This window comes from Lissotriton helveticus, chromosome 3_1, assembly GCF_964261635.1.
Source record: "Lissotriton helveticus chromosome 3_1, aLisHel1.1, whole genome shotgun sequence".
In the NCBI taxonomy this organism is placed as follows: Eukaryota; Metazoa; Chordata; class Amphibia; order Caudata; family Salamandridae; genus Lissotriton; species Lissotriton helveticus.
The window spans coordinates 746,423,930-746,449,410 of NC_136061.1; positions in this window are offsets into that span (position 1 = coordinate 746,423,930).

A 25,481-nucleotide genomic window follows, 5' to 3' on the forward strand; every position below is an offset into this window, starting at 1 on the left:
GCTTGCTGTCCAAGACACCCGTGACCACACAGTGGTTTGGGGGCACCGCTTGTTAGTCACATTACGCACCGCCCCGTCCCACACTGCCGTCGTGGGCCATCCAATGCCAGCTCCCATCAACTGGCACTATCGCTTGCACCGTGACCTGTCAGCAACACCACGAGCACCGCCTCAGTCAGCACCGCAGCCCTGGTCTCATCGACGCTGCTGGATGGCTGTCAATGAGCTTTTGCCTGCACAGGGACTTGAGGGCACTGCATGCCGCATTCTACTCTTGACACCACAACAGCGACGGTTGCCACGACCGGCCTGCACCAACACGGTCGTCCGGGACCAAAGGTACTGTTTACAAGTCTACTGGCACAGAGGCCAGTCTGCACTGATGTGGTTGGCCGGAACTGTTGGATTCTGTTGTTTTCAGCACTGAGCCCCGGTAGCACCAGATGAAGCTACCGACTTCAAGGAACTACATTTTTAAGTCATACTTGCAAACTAACCAATTTTTTATTACTGTATGTTGGTCTTCTATCAATTTGGTCTTGTTTGAAAAGAAAACTAGTGTGGTGTCCTTTTATAGTATTTTCACTGTATTACTGTCACTTATATGCAAATGCTTCACACACTGCCTCTGAGATAAGCCTGACTGCTCGTACCAAGCGGGCAAGTGTGTGTTATTTTAGAAGTGTATCCTTCTTATCCTGATTAGAACGAAGGCCCCTTTTTTGACAAAGGTGCAAACCATTGCCAACTAGAGACCCCCACAATTAGGATCACCCCACAAAACATAACAAATATCTGTTTGCGCATGCCCACTCTAAACCCAGCATAATAAGTTGCACATGAGTATCCCGAGGCTGGCCCAATTAACCCCCACTACAACAGACAAACTATTGCAAACAAGCAAGATTTTTCATTTAAACACAAACTGCAAGATGTTTTCATTTCTGTAGTGATAATGCCTAAGAACTATACGGAAGACCATGGTTCACAACAAAAGCATGAACACGGTATAGTCTAAAACAAGCATTGGCAAAGCCAATAGTCTGTGCTCTAAAAGGCCGCACTATTGGCTTTGGCAATGCCTGTTTTATTAGGCACAACAGTCACATTGCAACTGAAAAGCCTCATTGATGCGATGTTAAAATGGCAATCATAAACCATAGCAGGAAAAAGGTCTCGGATGTGGGGAGTTGTGTCTGTTTCTCTGGCAGGATGACCAAGCGACCATGCCCAGGAAGATGATTTACTTCAGAGATGCCTACAATGTCACAGGTAAATGTCAGCTGACACTTTGCCAGGGCTCTTTTTTGTTACCTGAGGCAAGCAGGCACCAGTCACAGTGGGAAAGGAAGTACCACCAGAACTAGCTTAGAGGGACCACAGAGGATGGGTAGCTCATTTCCCTGGTCATGGATTTGGGGTGAGCACACAGACTCTAAGTAAGGGAAGAAAGGGTTCACCATCCTGGATTTAGGGCCAAAGTGAGATTGTTCACAGTAGAGCACACACAAAGTGCTGCAAAGGTGGGCAGGGTTATCCCAGGGAATATTTAGCCTATTGATTAGGGAGAGTATGAGAGTCACCTTCACCCACAGGCTAGTGCCTGGAACAAATGTGGCACTCACAGTACCCCTTCAGAACTCTTTCGAGGCCTTTGGATGAACAGAAGACAGCTGGATCGCTGTATATGACCTGAGAAAACTGGACCTGCTCTCCCTTTTTTACTTAAGACAGAGAAGAAGTGGACTCCAAGGGTTGTCATGCCATGTTCCTTCTACACCATCTGTGCTGCCCAACCAGACTTTGTATGTTTCCTTGACACTCCCACATTGTTTCCTCTGGTCCCCTGATTTCCTGTCCTCCCACTACCCCGTTCCTCACATCTCACGTTGCTCTGTTTGGCATCGAAATCCTTTTCATGCCCAAGGTTAAGGCCTCCAACCTTCTCTGGGCCAATCCAGAAAGGGTCACCTCCTTCTCGACTCACCAGCTATATTGGGCTACTTGGCTTCAGATGTTCTGAGAGAGAGCATCCCCTTCCTGCTTAATGGTATGCTGCCTGGAACAACAACACTGAGAAAACTTGAATCTTACCTCTTTCATGTATCCAGACTTCATCATGGTTTCCTTTGTATCTCGTTCCACCTAAAGAAAAGAAAAAGACAATTAGATTACTCAAGGTGCACAGCAAGGCCTATTGGCGCAAGCATGTTTCATAGGAGAAGCCCCTGAAAAAAAGGTTAATGGCAAAGCAAAGAACAACTTGTTGAAAGAGACTTGGTTAACTTTGAATTATTCTTGGAAAAGATGTTGAAGGATATTGTTTTAAAGTTTACACTCAAAAAGTTAACCAGTGGCATCTGAAAAAAGAATGCAACTGTGAAGGACCTTGAGTACCAAGGTGTTCTTAAATGTAAATGGTCGTATTTGTTTTAGTCCCAGCAGGTTAACTGAAAGGTAATGTAGAATTGCGGAACCTCAAGAGGGGATTGGTGCGTTAGGATATGGGTATTTAATCAACTTTCATATTTCCTATAGAAAACAGACACCTTGATTGCAAAGACACACATCGCAAGAGATCTCCCAGATGAAGCATAGAATTAGGAGAACTTTCTGCCCCAGTTAGCTCAGAGGTAATCATAATATATCCTAGGGGATGAGGTAGGGGGAACTTGCATTGAGAATGAATCAAATATAACCTCTCCTTAATATCTTCCTAACAGAGGCTGTCAGTACACTTACAAGACTGAAGACATAAAAAAAAGACCTACCCTAGAACAAAGAATATAACCGTGATCAGTCTTTGAGGGGGATCTGTGGTTCTTGCTTCACTCCTGCAGGCTCCATAGTGAATTGATCTTTGGCATAGGTCTTAAATCCAAGCTACAAGAGGCATTTCCTGCAACTGCCCATCTGACCACTTATAGCTGGACCTGTCCTTGACCCTGATGCTGGTCTCGGATGAAGTGGATCTAGAGCCCAAGTGCATTTCGCAAGGTCCTGGACCCTCAAAGTGTACTCCTACTAACATTATCTAACATCTGGGACACAGAAACATTTTGGCTCCAAAGACCTCCAGTGGACCAGGACCAACCTGCCAAGCCGATCCAATGAAGGTGCGTTGCAGCTGTGCTAAAGATTCAGGTTGTCTCTATGATAAGATTTCCTACAGAAGCAAATCTGGTGTCAGGTAGTGCCTCGCAGAATTCGGTTGATGCAAGTAAGGGTCCACCTCCAGACGTTACCAACACCCTGATTATTAAATACAGGGTGTTCGAACCATCAAGCGAGGGAAAGGAAAGGGAAGGAACAGAAGGGAGGGAGATCTGAAACAACAAATGACAAAAATATAACCAGTGCATAAGAAAATTGGCTACTCTCATTAGATCTCACTAGACTTACATGTACCTGTAAACAGTTGGATTATTATCCCATATGATCTACTCCCAGGACCTTTGATATGACTCTACAAGCAATCTGTAATACACAAAATAAGGATTGAGAATTTCTCCAACGCTAGAACAGGTATACTCATTCAACACTTATGTAACCCACAAACATACCATATACGTGAAACATGCTTGTAACCGGGATAGTTGAAAGGGTCCCAGAAGAATAGACCTTTCCCTTTCTAGTTGACTTATGAAAACATATAATATGATTGTGTAGTCATCCTAAAGTAAAGGATCGTGCCAAAATTAAAGGTTCGTTTGTTCAAAATGGAGGATTCCCAAAATAATGTAAATGAAAGCAATGTGGAAGAAGTTAATTGATTCAAGACATCAATGTAACCCGACTTTTCCGAAGTAATTTTGTTGATAAGAATACTGTAACGCGTGGCAGCAACCACTGCGTTCAGCTCCTTAAATGTACCAGTAAACCAAGGTCCAGGGCAACGCGTGACATCCTACCATCGCGCTCCCTTCAATGTTACTAGACTCTCCTTCACTAAGTTTAACCCGGTAGCGCGTAGCTGTGACCACCACCGCCTTCCGTTTAAAACAAGAATAGGAACAGAAGTATCTCAAAAGACGGTCACGCGTAGCTGCGACCACCACCGCGTTCCATCCAACATCCAAACAACTATCCCTGGAATCAGACAGCAGCGCGTAGCTCAATGTCACTACTGTGCTCTGCACAAACCAAACTCAGGGAGCATGTGATCTTTCTCCACAAAGACACAACGGTAATAATCGGCGGTGCGTAGCGACTTACATCAGCGCTCCGCTTCCGATCTACTCCTACCGCTTTTCTCCACAGTCGTCGCTGCTAACCCCAGAACCAGGAAGCAGACTCAGAAGCTCTCGATGTCCAAAACAAGGTTGCCGGCACACAGTCAGATGCCGACCTGGAAACAGGAAACATCAAAATTACGCGCATGCTCCGATGCGCTGTCCACGCCTAAATACTTCCTTTCCCACAGCCTAATGGGAAATGTAGTTTTAACTGTATTCAGGCAGGCGCGGCTAGGTCAGTCCTCACATCTGGTTCAGCGGGACCCTGCAGAGCGGGTATCTGGCCTTGTTGAGCCTTCTTCAGCTATAGCCTGCAGCATTGCCCCACTGGAAGAATCTGAGCTCCAAAAAAGTGATTAAGTCTGAAGGGAAAGGGGTGAAATGTATTTGGCTGGTAAAGAACCTTCTTTGGGTATGAACTTCAAATCTCCCCTGTTCTGAGCTTTCTAGCCTAAAGCTAAAGGCTTCACTGTGACCTCATCCAGTGAAACCGTTGACTTTGGAGCCATAGCCTGCTGCCTTGCTGCTGCTGCACTGAGGATTTTTGACTTCCATTTCAGGGCCTGCTTTAGATCTTGGCGGATGGGTTACTCCATCACAACGGTGACGGATATCCCGTCCGCCTAAATATAAATCCCAAAGGATATAACGGGATTTTAATTACGATGGATGTGATATCACCGGATTGACCCATCCACCAAGATCTAAATCAGGCTCTAAGTCTGAAGGTAACATTTCCAACTGGGTCAAACCTTGCACCTGGGTACCAGTCAAGCCCAAGCAGATGACCGTGATTGGTGCTTAATTCTTTTCAGTGCTATTTTTCTATTCAAACATTAAACATCCATGACTCCAGATTTCCTTATAGGATATTTTGTTGTTTTGGTGTCATGTTCTTTATTAAAATGTACTCTATTTTTCTAAATTGGTTTGGGAATTTGGTTGTGTTGTGTTTTGACTTTATTACTGTTTTGGTACTGCATACATACTTATACACAATGCGTCTAAGTTAAGCCTGTATGGTTTGTGCCATAGCTGCAAGTAGGTTGAGGTCAGGCTTATTTAGTGTCTTCAATGGTTCACCCTGACAAGGGTTGTGATTATTACTTGAGGTGGGGACTAACCCTTCTCAACTAATACCCCAATTTCTTAGAATCAGTAATTGCCGGTGCTTGTTTCACTTATGCCAACCGAAATTTGGAGAACATGAAAGCACTCCCAGCAGAGGGGCAGACTCTGATCTCAGAGGTCATCACTGGTCATAAATGATGCAGCAGGAATACCAGCACACTCATTGATTTCCAGTGTTAATTTTACTCAGTTCGGGAATCCTGAAGAAAGCCTCCTGAGGTGTGGTCTCAGGATTTCAAGATTCAGGCAATATATACAGTGCAGATGTGCAAATCAGGGTAGGGATGAGTCAGGATGAAATGGAAAGAATGCGGTATAGTCCAAGAGCCAAAGCTAGGAATCACGGATGCTCAACTAGCGGGAAAGGCAGTATGTGTAAGTAACAATGTCAGATGTGGAGGGTGTTCTTTACAGTATACATTTTTATGATATTCACTCATAATTAAAAGCCTGACGTTGACACTATTTTCCATATGGTTGCCATCATTTTTCATTTTAGTTGCACAGTTCTGAGGGTTGCTAATTAGATCTTGCAAAGATGTGTAAATGATGAGTAATGGATTTTGTCTCTAGGGCATATTTTAAAACCCACGACTACCATACCATTAAGCAAGAGCACCTCTACAGACACAAATAATCACAACAATAACACTCCAGGCGAAATTACAAATGGCCATGTTTGCATACCTTCTTATGTTTATGCTGGATTTGTCCAAGAGTGTCCTAGATACTTTGTCACCATTCAGACCTTAATCTCACTAAAAAGCATTTGTGCCTTCAATATTAGGCCAGAGACAAAAATAACCCCATCTAATACACCCTTCCTACAATAATTTCTGCACTATCATATTCTTCACTTCCTCACTTAAGCATTCTCCTCTCTTGTTATATTTCCACTTACACGTTCTTCTCCTCCCTTATCTAAACTCTACCCAATGGTCTTCACCCCTACTTATGTCTATCATCTTTTCATACACTACTAAACAGACTCCAACTTCGCCCTTTATTAACCCCTGCTTTAAACCTGTTTGCATACTCCCTCTACCTCTTCCCATCTACTTATCTTTCTATACATAACATACTCAACTACTTTTGGAATGCAAATTCTCCTTTCCTCATACTAGCACATATCACATTTGCATAAAAAATAGCACACTAACCATCACCCTAACACTCCATCTGCCCTCCATCTAGCATTGTCTTTCAATCCTGTGGTTTCAATTTCTCATCCTCTCCTTCTCCCCCATTGAACTTCCCCAGCTTTCATCCTATCTTAAGCTGTATTCCCTTTTGTCATCTCACTGCTTACTCTCATACTATTACCTCTAACATTTTGCAGCATGCAAGAAGATAGCAAAAAACAGTCCGGTTAATTTCCAGTGATGGAACTCTAAGACTTTGGGCATGATTTAGATCTTGGTGGAGGGGTTAGTCTGTCACAACAGTGACAGATATTCCGTCCGCCGAAATATAAATCCCTTAGGATATAATGGGATTTATATTTTGGCGGACTGGATATCTGTCACTGTTGTGATGCAGTAACCTGTCTGCCAAGATCTAGCTCAGGCCTGTTATATCATGACAGCAAGGACCCACAGGCTGATAAACCCTAACCCTCCTAGAGTGGCATCCTTCACCTTTGGGTTTCCCATCCCATAATGGGAAGCATCCTGGGACTCTATGACTGGTATGCTTCAGAAAAGAAGTAGGAGAAGTATGGGCAGAGATTTGCCTACTTTTTTCTTTCCTCAAAACATTTCCAGGTAAGCTGCTCCAGATACAGGTTTCTCGGTGTACTCCTTTCTACATGGGATCAAGGCTCATATTCAGGGTTCTTCAAAGCAGGGAGTGCTGCATGCTGGGAACAGAATGCTCTGTGCAAATACATTTTTTCTCCACAGGGGAAAATATTTGCCTGATTGAGAAAGCTCTTTCTCTATTCCAACAGCAAATATTTCCCTTTCCTACAGTGGAAAGCAATTTATGCTAGTTCTGTGCTAGAATATATTTACATCCCTTTCCAGGGTGGAAAGGAGATAGATCCCACATGTTTATGGGTTTTTACAAATGTCCAAGTCATTGAAATGCCTACTTCCCAAAATTTAAGGGGATCTCCAAACCCATGGCATAGATCTTCATCCATGTAAATGGATCTTCTACTGCCAGGAATCCCTTTGTGAAATTCTGTCTGGCCTAACACACATTTATGACTGAATTTACCTTCGAGTATCAGGTCAGCTGTGTGCGCCGACTTGTTGTTAATTGTTGAGACTTGGCCTTAGGAACACCAGGGCTTTGTTGAACAAAGCTGTTCCTACACTGGATCATGTTTTGTCTTTACAATTATTATTTCTACATATTACTGAGGCATGGATTTCCCCCATTAGTTCTTACTTCATTGATGCACTAGCCTACTGTTAGTACTGATTTTTCTCACACTACCAGAAGTGAGGGCTCCGGTGGTGCCATATCCCTGACTCTTCGTATTTACTCTTTTTCTAAGTACATTCTTTTTAATATAATTCCTTATCATTCTGTAAGTGTTACATGCTTTCTATTCTTGTTTATTGATCCTAGGGTAAATTCTTCTGTTTGTTGTCTGCTTCTACCTGATTATAATGTTGGTGATTTCATTCTTCATAGTGTTCCCCTCTCTCTCTTTTCTCAATTGTTCTTTTTATCTTCATTTATTACAATCCCTCTTTTGCATATAAATGGGGACACACTGGATCTAGTTTGCTTATCCTCAAGCTTACTTTTACACACTTATTAAAAACGATTTGCTTTCCACCTTCAAAGCATTGATTTACCAATTAATTTCTTTACTTTGCCATGAACTACAAACACTATTCTCCGACTTTCTGCTATTTACTTTTATCAGTGTAACTTGGGCAAGCTTCTCATCTGAACATTGATGCAGCCATCTATGATAGTCTTCCATCTTTCGCTAACATAGTCTCTCTCACTCTGTGTTGGCTCTGCTGCTAATACTTTATCGATAGCTAACTATATCCTACGCTGGTAGGTGGATGCCCTCTGCTGTGCTTAAACTCAGATGCCTACATATAAAACACCCACGCCTAGGCTCACTCTAGTAGTTACTTCCCAGTACTCATTAATCTATAAGACCAAATACCATAAGTCTCCACTGCTTTTTCAGTCTTTCTTCACTGTCATGTTTATTATTGTCTATATTTCAAAATAGCTAAAGAGTGCTTCTTTCTTTCTATTGTAAAAAATGCCCCCTATTGTCTTTTTCTTATGTTGAACTTCTCAATAGCCTACCTTCTGATCCTTCTCAGCCCCCAAACCTCTGCTGATTTTTCTCCTTGCTTTGTCTCAAAAGTCTCCTTCATCTGAACCTCTTTCTTCCTCTTCAGGACCTGTATTGCCTCTTTTTCCTTCCTTTGATGTCTCACACTCAATCTTCACCTTTATGGTATTTACACCTGTATACGAATCTGAAGTTGATACTCTCATCCTCAAGTGTATTCCTACCACCTCTGGACACGGTCTGGGGAAATCAACTGCAAGACTGTGGTTGAGTGAGCCGGCTGACTGTACGACTCATGAATACAAAACAAATTAACTGACTTGTGGAATGGAACTTTTGAGAGGCGTTGTATCTCATCTAAATGGACCTTGGTAGAGATACGTCATTCCATTTCCGGGAGAATTGGTAGATGGATGATATTGCCCTGAGAAAGCCTTTGTTAAAGTGAAACGGGTTGGCTGAGCGTTCTGTAACATAGTCGAAGGATCTTAATAAAGAATACTCTACTTGGATATTAAGGATCTGAGGGACATATTCTCAAGAACGTGTGATAATTACCGCAAAATTAGCTTAACGCAACTCTTCACATTGCAGTCTATAGCGGGAAAATAACGCTGTGTCAACGTTGTATTCTCAACACGGCGGTATCATGCGATAGTCTCACGCCAATGCGTCAAATGACCGTGGAAAAATTAACGCACCGCCTAAAAAATGCGAAACATGAATGCAAAAATAGTAGCGATGAGGCCAATCACGATACAAAAATCACCGAAAACCAGCGACAGGTCTGCAATTCGCATGCAGCATGCAGGAAAAACACTATAAAAGTAGGAAAAAAACATACAAACAAAAGCCAAAAAACAGCGAAGCACAATAGAGGTAGCTAGACCTGCCCATATCACCTACCCCAATAAAGCCCATGGGCGAACAAATCCCACCTATCCCCCCACCCTTCCTAAGTGTGTCACTTATATGCTGGTTCCAAAAGGACAGGAGAAATTGAGTCTCAGTAGGGAATCACAGTGGAATGAAAGGAAGCGGAATGCAATCCGACAAACCTACCAAGCATCCCTACTAATCGTGAGAAAACAGAGCAAGGTGGGTACAAGGCTTAGTATGTGTTAAGCTATGGCTGCCACAGGGTCAACCACCTCAGAAAGTCCGCTCTCCACCCAGCCACACTAGGGCCCTGTTGAGCCTTCCAGTGAGTGGAAATGGTTCTCTTGGCCAGTAGGAAGCCCAAATCTATAAACTTACTAGTGATTTTGTTTTTTGAGGTGTGGAGAAACCAGTGTAGGATGCAGTGGGCCATAGATGGATCTACGTCCCTGTCAGTGAGGTCTGTCAATACAGCCGTTTCCTCTTCCCAATAGCTATCGAGAACCGATCAATCCCACAGCATGTGCTTAAAATCCGCTCTGTCCGCATTACATCTCGGGCAGGATGCTGACTGGGTCGGGAAATATGTGTGTAATTTTGCTGGGGTAAGATATGCTCCGTGTAGAATATGAAAGTGCACTAGCTGAAACCTTGCATTCCTTGTGCTCTTCCAGGCTCTCTCCACAAGTTCGCCCCATGCCTTGTCCGAAATGTCCATTCCTATGTCTGCTTCAGACTTAAGCTTCAATGCAGACAAGGGGGATAAGGACTCCAGCGTCATGGTTCTCTAAAGACATGTCACCACTTTAAAGGTGCCCGCTGCCATCATCACATACTGGCACCCCGTAGAGGTGGTTGGTTCAGTTATTCCTCCACCCAAATGCTTCCTGATGGCCATCTTGAGGGCCTTGTATTGTAAGAAATCACCCCGGTAAGTCGTATAGAACACATAGATCCTCAAACAGGATCATGGTACCCCTTCATAAAGGTCCCCCATGGAGGTCAGCCCTCGCTGCGCCCAAGTCTCCTATCTCTGCCAGTTACCTACCATGCGGCAGGGCTCTTTACATCTGTAATGGTATTTCCGGTGCATAGGGGCACTTAATAGAAGCCCTTCGCAAGTACATGTTCCAACATTGCCGTGCTGTGGTGAATTTTAGGGTGAGGGGTGTAGGACCGATTGGGAGATGCAACACTATACGGGATAGCACCATCAGGGGCCCCAGACTTCTCTTGGCTCCTCTTCCCCCATAGTGGCTCTCGCTACCCATTGTGTGAGCCACTGAAATTGGGCCACTACATAATACGTTTCTTAGTCTGGGACTGCTATACCTCCCTCTGTTCAAGGACGTATGAGTGTGTTGAGGGGTATCAATGTGCGGAGCTGCTTGAAGTAGGAAGCTGGGATCCAGATCTGCAAGGTTCTGAAAAAATAGAGGAGCCGCGGAAGTGTTATCATTTTGAGCAGCGCCACCAGGCCTGCCACTGATAGTGGGAGGGAACTCCAGAATTCAAAATTGGCTTTTGCCCCCCTGACGGCCTTCCCAATTAAACCTTCGAGAATATCCTCCTGCCCGTGATAGATGAGGGCGCCCAGGTAAGGTAAACACCTGTACTCCCAGTTCACCCCATCCGTGCTCTGTGGGCCGACTCTACCTCCGCGCACCAGGAACAGGCATGATTTGGACCAATTCACTTTTAATCCTGCTATGTTGCTGAAGGCGTAAGGTAGGTGTTTTTCTCCCAGGAAGGCCTCCTCCGAGTCAGACAAAGTAGAAGGTCATCTGCGTAAAGTGCAATATGATGCTTCTGACCATGTACATCAAGTCCTGAGTATGCCCGTCCCGACCTGGCATGAGCTGCCAATGGCTCCATCACCAGGGCGAATAACAGACTGGGGTGGAATCCGTGTATAAAAGAGCTGTCCACTGCACGTACTCGAAACCCAGCCCCATCTCTCCATCACATGAAACAGGTATGACCATTCCAAACTGTCAAAGGCTTTTTCTATGTTTACTGCAAAAATCGCGGCAGAATTAACATTGTAAGAATCTGCCTCTAATATATGTAAAAGTCGTCTGACATTTAAGGCTGTGTTTCTAGAGGGGATGAACCCCGATTTGTCTGCATGTATGAGAGTGGTCATATAGGGAAGCAATCGGGAGGCCAGAATTTTACTGAGTATTTTATAATCGAGATTGAGCATAGACAAAAGGCGATATGCCATTCTATCCCACGCCTGCTTGCCCGGTTTTAACAAGGGAATGATGATCGCCTCTCTAGTGGAGACAGGTAATTTACCAAGTCTCTTGGCTTCATTATATAATCATGTAAGTTAGGGAGCAAGAAGGTCAACGTGAGCAAGGTAGAAATCGATTGGTAGGCCATCAGTTCCAGGGGTTTGGTTGCGGGCCATGCTTTTGATGGCGCCACGCACCTACCGTAGTTCAATCCCACGTCCCAAGGAAGTTGCCTTATCTTCCGTGAGCGCAGGCAATTCAATCTCTCTTGTAAACTCCTGGAGGGCTTCCTCCGATGGGGCCAGTCTGCTTCGGTAAAGCTCAGTGTAGTAATCAAAGAATTAATCATTGATCCCCTGTTGGTCGTACCTAGCTTCTCCGCTCTTGTCTCTGAGCTCCAATTTAACTGATCCTCACCTAGCTGGGTTCGCCAACCAAGCCAAGAGGACACCCGACTTGTCCCTTTCGGAATACCCTCTCGTGATATAGGTATTATAGTCAAAGCAGCGCAGGCACTCCACATGAGCGGCCACTGCCTCACACGCCTCCAGCAACTTCCGGTGCTTACCCTGGTTTTCGGGTCTGTCCTTTTCCAGGGCATGCAGTCGCGTATCTTCTCACTGAATATCCTGAAGTTGCATCTTCCTAACCCCAGCCAGTTCAGATATGCACCACCTGCGAAGCACTACTTTGCAGGCGTCCCATTCCACATTCGTGGACATGGCTGTACCCTCGTTAGCCTGGAAATATTCAGTGATAACTGTTCCAATAGAGGTGCGAAAAACCTGGTCATCTAGGGCCTCAGGCCACAATCGCCAGGTGGGGATTGTGGGGCATGAGCGTGACCACTGCGGTCGAGCCAGGACAGGATTAGGGTCAGAGAGCATCCTAGTGAGGTATTCACTGGAGGTAATCCACTCGTACATCGGGTGAGCATAGTATGGCATCTAGACGGACATGTAACTCATGAAGGGCTGAGAAGAAGGAGTAATCTTGTGTTAAAGGGTGTCCTGCCCACCAGGTATCGATTAATCCCCATTTCTGCTGCCAGTTACGGCGTGATTCTGCTAACTTGTGTGGGTGCGTTAGGTAGTCGGGGTGAGAGCAGTCCAAGGCAACATCAGTGGTGGAGTTTAGGTCACCTCCCAGTAACAGCGAGCCTGTGAGGGTGGTAGCTAGTCTTCGTGTGAGTAATGAGAAGAAGGCCGGTTGGTCCACGTAAGGAGCGTATATGCTACCCAGGGTAATGTCTTTGCTGTCTACTTTCCCCATCACTACCACAAATCTGCCCTCCGGGTCGATCACCTGTGTTGTACTTTGGAATGGAACCCCACCCCTACCCATATCAGTACTCCTCTTGTGAAGGCAGAGTATGCAGTGTAGTAAACCTGACCCCTCCAGCGGCACTGTAAAGCCTTCCCCTTGTGTGCCAGGAGGTGGGTTTCTTGGAAGAATGCGATCTGAACACCTCTGCAAATTAGGTATGAGTGAATCTTGTGGCACCGGATCATGGAGTGCATACCCCTCACATTCCTTGAGATACAAGCCAAACCTAATGGGGGTCCCATTGCTGCAATCTACTGACATTGACCTTACGAATCCCCTACCACCCCGTGACACGCCTGGAACTCCTTAAAATACCCCAACTAGAAACACAACCCCAACTCCCTCTCCCCAGGACAGGCATCCAACGAGACGTCCCCCATCCAAACCGTGAGAGCAACAACCAGTGTCTAGTGACAAGGGAAGGGGCGGCCTCCCGCTAAGAACCTCACAAGGTTCTTTCTAGTGCCGCCTCCCCACTAATTGATCCCTACAATAATCCCTAAATCGGTTGGATGTTACCTAGAAGTCCAATGGCAGGCCATCACCAGTACTTAGAGGTTGCACCGATGGTGTAAGGCTGTCCGGCCGCAAGAGGATCTGTAGGTTGAACTGCAAGACATATTCCCCACACCAGTCCATCAGCCGTTTGGATCACGGCCACCGACAAGGTCACTCCAAGGTGCCCCCATTGCTGTTGTCTGGTGAGGACCTCGCTCCGCCAGTACGGAGCTCTCTTCCGCCTGCAGCAGAGCCAGGCCGGTCCGCACCCACGGACCCAATATAAGAGGTCTCAGGAGAGTCAGCTTGGTGAATAGTAAGTCCCATACTTTACATTAGTTCATCAGCTGTTTGGGGTGTAACCTTTGGCATGCCTGTTCTCAAGCTGTCTTTGTCGCTGCGATCCGGCGAGGTCTCGGAACCAGCATCATGGGGCCTGCTGCTTCCCGGCAAGGAGCCAGGGCTGGCCTGGCTGTGTGTCACCACCGTCTGCAGTGCTTCATGTCGTTCAAGGCTGAGTTCCCTGGGCGAAGGAGCCTTGGAGCCTCCCCCCTGGACACAGGGACTCCACTGAGGGGTCCCTGAAGTTAAAGTTGGGTCAATCGCAGAACTGTGGGTGTCTAGCCGTTCCCAGGCTTCTTTTGGAAAATTGAAGAAGCGCGCTCCCACCGGATCAGCCACCCGCAGGCGAGCAGGAAAGAGCATGGCATAAGGCAGAGTTAGTTTGCGCAGTTTAGATTTACCTGCAGCGAAGGATGCTCTGCTACATTGAACTTCCCTCGTAAAATCAGGGAAAATTATTACTTTGCTATTAGCTATATGTAGTGCTTGTTTTTGGCGGGTAAAATGCAAGATGTGATCTCTGTCCGTAAAGTGTAAGAGTCTAGCCACCACCGGTCGAGGGGGGGCACCCTGTTTTGGCCGCTTAGCGGCACTCTGTGAGCCCACTCCAATGTGTAGAATGGGGACAGCCCTGATGGGGCCACCTCTGTACAGAGCCAGCCTTCCAAGTAGTGTACCATGTCAGTCCCTTCCTCTTCCCCGATGACAAGGATGTTGTGCCACCGCAACCTTCCTTCACTGTCCTCGGCACGCAACTCCAGGGTCTTTACCTTAGTTTCCAGGGCAGTGAGAGACCGGCGCATCTCACACTTGTCGTCAGGCAGGCCACACAGTTCCGTTTCGGTGTTTGAGACCCTATCTTTAAGCTTATGGTGATCATCCTTGAGTAGGCTGAGGTCCGTGCCGATGGCATCAATCTTCCCCTCCAGTGCCTCCCTAGAGACTGGTGTTGCCTGCATTATGTCCGCTAATGTAGGTTTCCGCAAGGGCAGGTCGTCGCTCGTTTCGGGCAAGTCTTCCTCCTCATCGGATTGAGGGCAGGGATCATCGACCTTAAGGGCGGTGAAACCCTGCTTCTTCTGTGGTCTCCCCATTGTGAGGCTTCAGCTCTCGAGCCCGGCATTTGAGGGAACTCAGCGATCTCCTGGAGGGGGGCACCTCAAAACCACTCAGCTCACCAGGTGGTTTCCAATTCATGGGATTTCCTGGGTTCGGAGATCCTTCGTCACAAGAGGTTCGCCACCAGTATCGGCGCAAGCTGAGAGGTCTCGCCGAGATCGCACGCCGCCAGGGAGTTCGCGGATCACATCTATTCTCCGCAGTGTTTGCTTATTAATGCATCTCACGGCTGCTTCACCCTGCTTTAGCTCTGTAGATCATGCCAGGCCTGTTCATCTGGGCAAGTGCTCCCCTCTGTTACCGCACCACTATGGTGCCGCTAAATATAGTGGTGCCCCACTGAGAGTCAGCGAGTTGACCTCTGATATTGGTCCTGCTCATGTGGCAAGGCATCAAACTATGGAATGCACACGCCGGGCTTTTGACGTTGAACTCTCTAGGCCCCGGTGGGGATGTGAGGTGGTAAGTGCAGGCTGTCTTCATGGACCCCAAGGCTAAGCACGTGATATTGACAGACTTTGAACGTTTGATCTCGTGCCGAGTATGTTTCCCAGCACGTATATTTTTTTTTTACTTCGTGGCAGACTTTGAACATATAATCTCTTGCTGAGTGTGTTTCCAGACACAGATAATTTTTTTTTTATTTGGAGGCAAGTGCGTCATATTCACAAACTTTAAACATTTAGGGCCAGATGTAGGTAATTCTATTTTACCGATTCATAAATACCGAATTTTACCGATTCGGTAATTATGAATCGGTAAAATAGAAGGTGGGAGATGTAGGTAAAATTTAATTTTCAATTACCGAATCGGTAACATTCGGTATTTACCGATTCGGTAAATACCGAATTGGTATTGCCCATTGATTCCTATGGGCCTTGAAGCCCATATGAATCAATGGGCAATACCGATTCGGTATTTGCCGAATCGGTAAATACCGAATCCTGCAAGGGTGCAGGGGGTGTCACTTTGACACCCTCTAGCACCCCAAATACAGGCATGTGTGCCATGTGGCACACAGACATGCCCTAAGGGCATGTCTGTGTGTCACATGGCACAGGTGTGCATGCACAGATGTGCATGCACACCTGAATTCAGTATTTTACCACTCAATAGTATTGGGTGGTAAAATACCGACTCCTAAGGGCCTGTGGCACTCTCAGGAGTGTCACCTACATTTGGATTTACCGAATCGGTAAAATTAGCGATTCGGTATTTTACAGAATCGGTAAATTTACCGAATCGGTAAATTTACCCATTCTGTAAAATAATGGCCCCTACATGTGAAAACCCAAATACCGGTCGGTAACGGCCGAATTCGGCCGTTACTGACCGGTATTTGCTCTCCTACATCTGCCCCTTAAATATTAAATTTTGTGTCCACATTGCTGTCTTCAGCACTGCTTGTGCCCCTGTGGCACGGAGATGGATACAACGCATCCAGAACGCCGCGGCACGACTGATCCTTGACATCCCCGCCGCAGCCACATCACCCCCCACCTGAGAGACCTTCATTGGCTCCCCGTCATCAAGAGGATAACCTTCAAGCTCCTCATTCACGCACACAAGGCCCTCCACAACGCTGGCCCAGCGTACCTCAATAGACGACTCAGCTTCTACATCCCTACCCGCCAGTTCCGCTCCGCCGGCCTCGCCCTCGCCACAGTCCCCCGCATCCGAAGAACAAGCGCCGGCGATGCACATCCTCCTCCCACCTCGCCGCCAAGACCTGGAACACCCTCTCCACCAACCTACGGCAGACCCAAGATGTACTGGCCTTCAGAAGACTTCTCAAGACCTGGCTCTTCGATCAGAGGCAGCACCCCCCCTCCTCCAGCACCTTGAGACCCTCACGGGTATGTAGCGCGCTTAATAAATGTCCTGATTGGTTGATTGATTGATTGACTGCCGCTGACCCGGGCCACTTAAAACCCTGATAACTTTCTTTGTTGTGCAAGGCATTTACACTGTAAGTATTCCAGATACCCTTATGTTTTGGCAAGGAGAAAAAATCCGTTGTTCTAGAACATGATGTTTGGAGTGTCGATGACTTTAAATGATCTCAGGTGTTCATTTTTGTGGAATCACCGAGGCTTGATGAACACTAAGTGACTCTAATGCATATACGCAGCTTCTACCTCGATTCTGGAGTCTGTGTCACAGATACGTGTCCGATGTGGGGCACATTTGATGTGTGGTGTCTTTGTAATCAGACAGAATGCACTGCTGTTTTTAACCTACTGCAGCGCTGGCATGTTTATTGCCCCGCCCCCACTCAAGCGCTGCTGCTACGGGGTTTCAGCTAACCCTTGACTGCAAGGGGCCCGATCTTTTCAAAGGTGGGGTACTATGGTGGTGCTGTAGACAGCATTGGGGTAAGAGAAAGTAGGGGGGTCAGGCTCATTAAAAGCTGCATCTCAGAATATACCCTCAGAAAGAAAAACTGCAAAGCGCACACTGCAAAAATAAAAATCATGCCAAGCACAAAGTCCTTGTTCTCACACTGGAACAAAAGCAGTGATTTTATTAACTTTTAGAATAGGAAGTCGGGTGGACTAGATTTATTTATTTTTTAACTGGATGTACATTTCTTTAGTGGCTGATGTCTTTGTACAGACGTTGCCTTGCATTCTTAACAAAGGTGGGCAACATTTAACATTTGCAGGACTGAGGAATTATTATTATTACTTGTCTGTTGATTCGATCTTGAACGTAAAACAACATTTATTTGAAAATGTTACTTTATGAAAAGGTAACTAGGCAGACATCTGTTGGCAGTAGTGCTTCATTCAAATAAGAGCACACAATACTATCAAAGTAACAGATTTTGAATGTACATGTCCTCCATTTGCTCTCACGATTACAAAAAGTTACTTTCCGTGAATTGATTCTAATAAGCCAGAAGCGGCCCATGGTCTTGATGGAGCAAGATTTCACTCATAAAGAGACTTGCTTGTAATCAGCCCTCTCGAAATAAACTGTAATACGCTAATAAACATGTTTTGTCTTATTAACAACGCAAAACATGACATTTCTAGTAAGCTGGGGAAGCTTTACAATGGGCTTCTTACTAACCGTAACTCGAGTAACCCAAAATGGCCGCCGCAACGCGGGAACTTTTCTGCGCATGCGTCTGTCACACTCACGTGACATGACGTATTTTCTGCTTTGGTGGGAAAACTTTGCTTCTGCGCACTAGAACTAAAGATGGCTGTTCTATGTTTTCATGTGCTAACGCTTGCATTGCTGCTTTTACTAAATTGTTCGTTCTGCCTAAATCCTAACGCTGTAGTTCAGATAAAGTAATGGGAATAGAGCAGAGATAAGTGGTATACAGTGCATTCATTTATTCTTTGTTCTAAAACTGCTCTTCTTTGACTTTGCTATTAGCTTTTGTTTGGACCAATGTTGCTCCATCTTGGGTCCCGCGACTGTGCATGTGCCATGTTCTCAAGAGCCCACAAGCCATGGCATTGAATCTATGCCAACAACAGTCTTGCCTGCGATTCGCCTGGGATAACCCACAGAAAAGAAGACAACTTACCAATCTTGGTATACATTGTATTTGTTATTGAAACATCCATTGTTGGGAGAAATAAAAGTGCATGGGAAAATAAAACTATGGGAGGGAACATTAATTTGAATAGATGAGTCAAGTGACCTCATAACTGGTATGGTGTGATGAACTCTCCTCGTCTTTTGACCAATCAAAGTGAGGGAATACACACATTTGCAACATTGGGGGGGTGGTACATTGCCCTGGAAAATGGTATAATTAAGGAAGGCTTAGCTAGTTAGATTGTCCGACTTGTCCGAATAGCTGACCTGTCACTGACCCAACGCACTCAATAGGCGATCGAGAGCAGAGGTGCTGGTGGAGCACTCTGTCAGAAGATTCGATAACCCAATCGGGGTTCTGGAAAGGAGTTCAATTACCCAATCGGGGTTCCTGAGGGAGAAGATTCGCTAACCCAATCGGGGTCCGACTGTTAGCTGCAGAGATCGGTGTGACACTGGCGTTGCACTTTAGCTGTGGGAGCCGGTCCTGACCTGCGGTGGTCCTGTCCTGATCCAATTTGGTCCGTACTTATCCTGATTCTGTTCTGCACCTTTTCTATCCTGTTGGCACCTAAAGCATAGGGGGTCCTGTCTTTTATCCCAGCACGTGTTCAGGATTGGTCTTCACACCATTCTAGGCAAATATAAAATATATATGGGTATGTCATTGTATTGTTTTCCTTTTTTCACCCTTCCTACGTTTCAATGCGTAAAGAAAGTCTCGTAATATTATCGCATTATCTTGCTTTGATTATATTCTTTCTAATTGAATGTGCTTTAATCAAATTGGTATGGACTCTGATATTTAAGAATTTTACATAGCTAAAGTGTTTAAATCTTTCCCGAGTCTGTGGTTATTTTATGAGTGCAAATGTTTATTTACTGCCTATTTTCTTGCTAACTCCCTTGATCCCTTAGGACTCTAGGTACCGGTGACTAGGATTGGTATTTCAAGGTATAGGTCCTAAAAAGGTTGAAATTCAATCACTGGTTAAGTGTAGGTTTACCTGTTCAAAGCGTGTATGTTTTAATGGGCCCAGGTGAGTATGGTAAAATCTTGGGCAGATGAGCCCGCACTCTATCAGTATTCTTTTGGTAGCAGATAGATGGTTAGGGTTTAGTTAAGATAGGTAGTTAGTCGTGTATTGATAAATTGATTGTATTTGATTTTATGTATTAACCAAAACTCGTTTTTATTGTTCTATGTTTGTTTGGAATCCACGGGGGCAGAATAGCGGGTGGTAAATGGAAGCCACTTTGCAGTAAGGTCACTTGCCTAAGGAAGTAAGTGCATGGTTAGGTAAAACTGGAAGCCCTGATTAGGGAATTTCTGTATACATGTGTGAATAAATGATAGCAAAGGAGTTTGTTGGTGAAACTTTGGCCTTATATCACCTAGAAAGGGTAAGCCCGAGGGAGTAACAGTTTCTCTAATGCTTGTATGAAGAGTAGGCGGAAGGAATCTACTTGCAGTGTATGAAGAGTAAGCAGAAAGGTTTTACTCGCAGTAGGTTCAAATCATCTTTCCTTTGAATTTAGTTACTTAGGCACAGTGGCGAATGTTTTTACGTTGTTAATTAATTAATATTGCATTTAAAAGTGAAAATAAATAAGTTCTCGTATTACCTTGCAAAGGAGGGAGTCAGTTGCGGAGCTGCGCTGACGTCACCTAGAGCCGCGCTGGTATTGGTTAAGACAGCGGGTGTGTAGTTAAGGTAATTGTAAAGGAGGGGTGAGTACAGGAACGTGAGAACTTGTCTCACGAGAAAAGTCGCGTAATCATTGGTCGAAATGTATTTGAATTCTAAACACTGATTGGTTCACGAAATAAGAAACGTGCTGGTATTGGTGAAGCATTTAGTAAACAATTGAGTGTAGCTGCATGTTAAATTTATCGGTGCAAATTATATGTGGCATTTAGATCCAAGAGTAATAGGAAATAGACCCAATAGGAGGTACTTAGGTTTTGTGCACGAGCAATACATAAGGGGAAGACCTCATATGTACGGAGTAGAGAGACAAATGATGCTATTTAAGAAAATTAAAAATGTCATTAGGAAGAATAGAATGATTAAAACTAGAGAAGGAATTGTCATTCCTCCACCAAATACGCCCGCATCATACATGATGGTAGAAATGGTCTACCACACCTGTGTGTGGTTAGAGAATTGGACAGAGTACACAAAAGATGATGGTGTTTTGGCATTTCTAGAACATGGTACTTTTAATGGTAGAATTTTGCACAATTTGAGAACACGCATGAATGAATTAGATCACAGACCTAGATTAACTCAATACGAAGCATTAGAAGAATGGGAAACTGAGGCTTTCGAGCGAGATAGACCCAGAAGCGACGGAAATTGGAGTAAATTTTATCCCAGGTTTCCAAAAGAGACAAGAGATAAACAAATGAAGAAAGGGAGACAGTCTATGTTAGTAGAAGGATTATATCCAGTACGGACTTTAGAGGAACTGTCAGAAAGCAAATGCACAGAAAAAAACGAGAAATTGAATGACTAGTGGTGAGTCAGATGATGACTACCTGGAGGGTTTGTTAATCAAAAGTCTGCCACCTTACCAAGAAGAAGCCAATACAGTTGACCCTAGCACCCCGTTCTTAAAACCACCTTTGGTTCCGCAAGTAGTGCATGAAACTTTGTTAGAAAAAGTGCTACAGGAGAGGGAACGAGAAGCCATAAATAAACAGAGAAGTGAATTCTGAAGCCTTGACCATTCCGGTAACCATAGGTCCCGTTCTTCCATTATATGGAGAGAAACAGTCCTGTCCTAAACCTCCCGTTCTGACTACACCTATAGTGTAATCTAGAAAAGAACCCTTGATAGTTGATGATCAAGCAAGTGAATACGAGTCAGTGATTTCCCTGATGGATTTACCTATAAGGGAATTGGTGGGTGATTCGAACAGGAAAAACACTCTTGGAAGTTCTAGAGAGGTACGGATGGAAACATCCTCAGGTACAAGAAGCGCTACTGTAGTATCCCTGGAAGAGATAGAGAGATGGTCCCGAGAAATAGAAAAGCCAAAATCTCAACCGAAGGTATTGGATATTTTTAAATTAAGAGTTGAATTAGAAGAATTGATGGCTGGAAATGTGGGATTCGAAAGGTTAAACACTCTCAGTGAGGACGAATTGTTGTTTATGTGTCGAAGTATCACTCGAAATACTAAAACATTTCATGAAAAGTTAATGAGTTTGGCTTCTGAAATGGGAATTGATATTGGAAAATCTAAAGTTTTACAGAAACCTTACCAAGCTTACTTTTCTGACAAAGATTTAGAAAACATGAATGTGCCAGGACGTAAAGTGTAGATCAAGGAGCTACTATCATTGTTGCAGAAGTGGGGTGATTTAGATAGGTGGAAAGCGAGATGGGCAAAGAAAAAGGAGGAAGCTCAAGCAACAAATACTGCAAATGAATATTTATTAAAAGAACCAGAAAAGGTGGGAAGGTTATGCCCAATGAGAGAAGTGCCAGGAGGAGGTTCTGTACATGTCCCATGGTCCCGACAGGATATTTGATCATTTACGAATGATTTCCCGAAACTCAGAGAGAAACCCATAGAGTGGTACAGACAGGTCAAGAGATTTGTAAAAGTATCAAAAGTGTTTCTAAAAGATTTAGATGGGTTGTTTGACATTGTAGTTCCTGCAGATTTATGGACAGAATGCAAGATCACTATTGATTGGCCTAATGACGAGTACCCAAGAGACACATAACTGTTCTAAAAGGGAAAGTACCCCCGAAAGAAACAGATTGGACAAGAATAGACAGAACTACTCAAAATAAAGATGAATCAGTGCAAGCATATTATGAACGCCTTTTACAGGTATTCAAGCAGTACAGTGGGTTGGAAAGCATTGACATGAAAGACATGACACATTTTATTTATCGATTTGTGTCAGGGTTAAAGCCAGAAATTTCGCAAATGATTAAAGATCATAAAATCTGTTGGCAGGCTAAGTCAGTAGATGAGATACTCAAGTATGCAAAATATTGTGGGGATGAAATTGACAATAAACAAAATAATCTAGAAGAAAAAGTAATGTGGGCACAGGAAACATTGGCAGAGCAATAGGAACTCCAGTTAAACCAATTGAAAAATAATCAGAATCAAGGAGATGGAAATGGGGGTAAACCAAGAGGTAGAATGAACAGAGAGGAAGCCAAGAAAAAATGTCCTTGTCATGGGTGCAGAAAAATGGGGCATTGGAGGAACGAGTGTAAGGCTGTATTGAGTAACAATGTCCAAAATGATAATTTGAATCCACAGACACAGAATGGGGTGTCAAAGACGCCACCGCAATAGGTAATACAGAACCAGTTACTACTTGCACCTATGCCAGATTCTGGGAGCCAAGCAAATTAAAAGGTGGATACCACAAATTGGGAGGGAAGTGGAAAGAGAGACGCAGTGACATCACAATTTCTTTTGAGTGACGCATTTTTTGAGGAAGATAGTTACTGATGGTGCCCTAGAGGGGGGATGAGGAGTGCGTACTTGGCGCCTCCTTGCCGGTAGATCAGTCAGCTCCATACATTGAGGGAAAAGTTGAGGGAAATGATGTTACCTTTTTGTTGGATACTGGCGTGACCCGTTCTACTGTAAGAACAGCAGACTTTCCAAACCTACCCCTCTCGGGAGAAGCGATCGAAGTAGTGGGCGTTTCTAATAAACAAATTAGTACCCCTGTTACAGAACCTATGGAAATCAGAATAGGTAATTTCAAAAAAATGCACAAGTTTGTAGTGTGCGACTCCAGTCCAGTAAACCTATTCAGTAGGGACTTACTGTACAAAATGAATTGCACAATCTTTTGTACTCCAAGTGGTGTTGAATTCAAACCCAAGATGAGTATGGAGTTTATAAATTAATGTTAGCCAAACAAGAAACTGAAAATAAAAAGATGCTAGTGGAAGACCTCCCAAAAGAATTGCAGCGTACAGTGAATCCTGAAGTGTGGGATTTCACTGGGAAAGAAGTAGGATTGACCCGGTAAAAGTGACAGTGAAAGAAGGTGCAGTTTACCCAAACATTCAACAATACAAAATGAGCCCAGAAATAAAGGCAGGTGTTGCAGCAGAAATAAAGTGTTTGGTTGAGCAAGGCATTTTACAGACCTCACAGAATAGAGTACAAAGCCCCGACCAGACAAATTTGTGCATAATTTGTTACCCGAGTTATGTAAGAAATTAAAGGATTCAGAAAGTTCTTGGGCCGTTTCCTCTTCAGCGCAAATATTGGCTACTGCACAGTACTACGAAAATAGAGATAAAGATGAGAAGGATAGAGCAGACAAGAAAACTAAAGAGTTAAAAACGAAAGTGCTTTTACAGCAGGCGTATCCGCCTCGTGGTGGTCAGAATAACTATCAGCAATCTCAGCAATTTCCGAGAAACTCGCAAAGGTTCGAGTTTTCTAAACCACGTGTCCCTGTAGGTCCCAATCAGTGTTCATACTGTAAAGAAGAGGGTCATTTCAAGTATAGTTGTCCTATTTTGTTACAACGTATGAATGGTGCCTCTGGTGCAAGAGGTCGAGGTGTTCAACAAGCTCCTAGAGGTAGAGGACGTGGAAATTTCCCTCAGAACGTGCGTCCTTTTCCCCCTCAAAATTCAATGAATAGCTTTGATCAGCAGAATAACGCGTCTGGTAGGACGACTCAGTACTATGCTGATGACTACTACGCAGAAGATGAGAATATGGAAGGTAATGATTGCTAGGACAGCCATAGACAAAGAGAGGGAGTTGTTTCAGTTCCAGTAGATCAGAGTGGACCTTATGTTGAGGTGATTACATCAGGTGTGTCAGAGCCTTTTCTGTTGGATACTGGTGCTACAAAAAGTTCTATTATGCACTCCAAACTCCCTGGCGCACCTTTGTCTGGCGAGACGAATGTTTCAGTAGGTTTTTCCGGCGCCCCGGTTAGGAACCCAATTTCTAGTCCTATGTCCCTTTCTGTTGGACCTTGTGAATTCGAAGCACCCCTTATTCTGACGACAGGTTGTGGTGAAAACTTGTTGGGATTAGACCTATTGAAAAGATTGTATGCGACTTTGTATTGTTCTCCTTCGGGAGTACAACTTACACTGGGTAAGAAAGTGGTCTCTCCAATGTATTTATCGAAGGATAAGCTTCCGACAGAATTGTCGTTTCTTCCTGATATTCTTTGGGCTACTGGTCCTAATGATGTGGGTCTCTTGGAAATACCGCCATATGTTGTGACATTGAAAGCCAATGTTAAAATGCCACGTATTCCCCAATATAAAATTTCTAGTGAAGGTGAAAAAGCATTGCTAGCGATCATTTACGATTTGATTGAAAAAGATGTGATTGAAGAGACAAGAGGCAATGTTTGCAATAGTCCAGTTCTGCCTGTTCTGAAGCGTACTGATCCTTCCCAGCCACCTGTTTACAGGTTTGTGATTGATCTTAGAGAGGTGAACAAAATTGTTGTGCCACAATTTCCAGTTGTCCCTGATATAACTGCCCTATTGACTATGGTTCCAGCTTCCGCAACCTGGTTCTCGGTGATTGACTTGAAGAATGCTTTCTTCAGCATCCCGATTGCAGAGGAGAGTAGGGATATTTTTGGTTTCAGTTTAGGAGGCCGAAGCTTCCGCTTCAAACGCGCTCCCCAAGGCTACTGTGAAAGTCCATCGATATATAGTCAGGCTTTAAAAACACAGCTTGATACGATTGTTTTACCTGATGGCGCTACCCTTATTCAGTACGTTGATGATTTGCTTGTTGCTGCAGATACTGAGGAAATATGTAAAGAAGCCACGTTGTCATTGTTGCGTCATTTGTCTGATTTACATCACAAAGTGTCTCTTTCGAAATTGCAATATTGTCGA